Below are 2500 nucleotides of genomic sequence, written 5' to 3' on the forward strand. Positions count from 1 at the left end.
TAGAGAGAGAGAGATACAGAAGGAGCGATACAGAGAGAGAGATATACAGAGAGAGAGAGAGAGATACAGACGGAGCGATACAGACAAAGCGATACCGAGAGAGATACTGAGAGAGAGAAAGACAGAGAGTCAGATTGAGAAGAAAATACGTTGTGAGTCTTGTTGTAGCTATAGTGGATGTTCTGTCAGTAGTGACAACGATGGCAGTCTGTGGTAAAGATGTCTCATGTTTGTGGATTCTAGCCAGGGTTCACTAGGGGTCAGAGCATGTTGTGATGAGCTACATAGTTAATACAGAGGGGGGGCTGGATTCTGGCCTGATCTGGTCCAATAAAATCAATGGGTCTGGGGTAGGACACACACAGGGGGCTTGCATGTAGGGCAGCAGGGGTGGGACAGTGGGGAGATCATTGGTTGTGGCCCAGCATGGAAGTTCCAGACCAGCTCCAGAGGGGGGATGGACAGCCGGTCGCTCGGCCCTGAGCCCTGGTGGGTCACACCGGTTCCACCTGAGGCCAGGACCATGGACCATGGTCCTGGCCATGGTCACAGCCATTGGACCACAGGGAGGGTCACACCACATGACCTCCACTGCCTCGGTAGAGGATAGTCATCAGGATAATGTGTTAATCATGAGTGACAGGCTTAAAGGGATTCTATTACAGACTATTATTACTATGACTGTCCACTTGGATTTACTGTGTGGTGTTAGGTGGCTGGAGAGAGATGTCACAGTGTAGCTGTGTAACAGTGGTGGCCTAGGCGACAGATATGGAGTCCATCGATAGATACGTAAACACATCCAGGCCCATAAAGGAAAAGGCAATCATTTTAGTGGCCTGGTGGTCGTTCTGTAGCTCAGTTGGTAGAGCATGGCGCTTGTAACGCCAGGGTAGTGGGTTCAATCCCCGCGACCACCCATACGTAGAATGTATGCACACATGACTGTAAGTCGCTTTGGATAAAAGCGTCTGCTAAATGGCATATATTATTATTATTATATTGGTGGAGCGAGCAAGTACCAGCGCTCTGACTACACATCTCATTAAGGCTGGAAATATGGAAGCCTCCTCTTATAAACTCAGAGGTGAGAGAATGTACAGTAACTCGTAAACAAAAGGACAGTAACACAGAGATTACACAACCGTTATTTGTGACTGCATATGGACACTTGTCAGCCTTCACACACACATTGACATATCCACATTGAATGCAGGGTTTCTCTGTACTGACCCATGTTAGTCCGTGCTGTGGTACTATGCTAACAGTGGCGTATTGTGACATAAACCACAGTATTACCAGTCTTATCCATATGTATTGGAGCATCATCTGTCTGTGCTATCATGCCATTCACTGTTGTACCAGGCTCATTTTAAATTGAGCTTCCTCTGCCTTGTGCTCTGGGCTACTAATCATGCGTTTCTGGCTGATAAGCTAGCTAACAGATTAAGCAGGGTTACTGTTCAGTTTGTTCAAACTAATAGGGCCTCCTCTACCCTGTGGTAGTCTATGGGCTACTTTGCTGTTTGTGTAAACGCTAAGGCTAAGATAAGCTAACACAGACAGCAGTGATTATGTAGGTTACTGTGTTAATGCTAAGCTAACAGAGAGGGAGTAGTGATTCTGGGCTGTTGGTGCTAAGCTAACCCAGAGCAGCTAGCTATGGCACGGTGCTGTCAGGCAGGCAGGCAGACAGGCAGGCAGACGGGCAGGCCTGATCTATGGGGACATCAGCAGTGGAGTGGAGGGTAATTACAGTAATTGAAATGTGGTCTTTAATTGTCTGAGCAGTCCTGTCATGTGAAGGAACTTCAATGTGTCGCGTGGCCCAGATTCTTTTCCACCGTGCTCCAGTGACCAGTCCGTGTGTGGATGAGTGTGTGAGGGGTGTGTGTGGATAGGGATTTTGCTGTGTGATATGTTATGTTAGTATGACAGAGCGATATTCAGTGGGGGACTGCAGTGTCAGAGAGCAACTTTAGGCCTATGTCGTACAATACTTTTCCATGTGAGAAAAAAATGGAGAAAAATGAACTTTGTCTGTGTGCATATAGAGAATGTATGTGTATAGGGGTGGTGTGAGAGTATGCAGACACATGCTTGTGTGCAACTCCGAGGGCATATAATAACTTTGTGAGCATATGTATGTCACAAGCGGCTGGTGACACAGTAATTTGGGAGGACAGGAGGATAGTAATGGCTGGAACGGCGTAAATGGAATGGTATTAAACACAGAAAACACGCTGTTTCCATGTGTTTCATACCATTCCATTTCAGGCATTATTATGAGCCATCCTCCCCTCACCAGCCTCCTGCAGGAGGCTTCTTGGTTGAGGCTGAGTATTGAGGAGGAGGAGCCTGTATTAATAAGTGTTTGTAGTTTTAAATCAATGTGCCTGGGAGCTGAGGCACCTGATTAGCATGACCCTGTCCTGCACATCAGCACATTCAGTGCTGGGGGAGGCTGATTAAGAGCCAATGCTAATTTCCTCTCACAATG

The 2500-nt window shown here is 47.1% G+C and overlaps 1 protein-coding gene and 1 non-coding gene across 2 annotated transcripts in view; both read left to right on the plus strand.

Annotated features, from left to right (window-relative positions):
- The window catches only part of LOC118365651 (voltage-dependent calcium channel gamma-2 subunit-like), an 80136-nt gene that overhangs the window by 65882 nt on the left and 11754 nt on the right, over positions 1-2500 (plus strand). The window lies entirely within an intron of this gene.
- On the plus strand, positions 842-920 carry trnat-ugu (transfer RNA threonine (anticodon UGU)). Its single transcript has one exon. It is a non-coding gene; the product is annotated as a tRNA-Thr (tRNA).

The sequence above is a fragment of the Oncorhynchus keta genome, chromosome 32 (assembly GCF_023373465.1).
Source record: "Oncorhynchus keta strain PuntledgeMale-10-30-2019 chromosome 32, Oket_V2, whole genome shotgun sequence".
NCBI classification, from domain to species: Eukaryota; Metazoa; Chordata; class Actinopteri; order Salmoniformes; family Salmonidae; genus Oncorhynchus; species Oncorhynchus keta.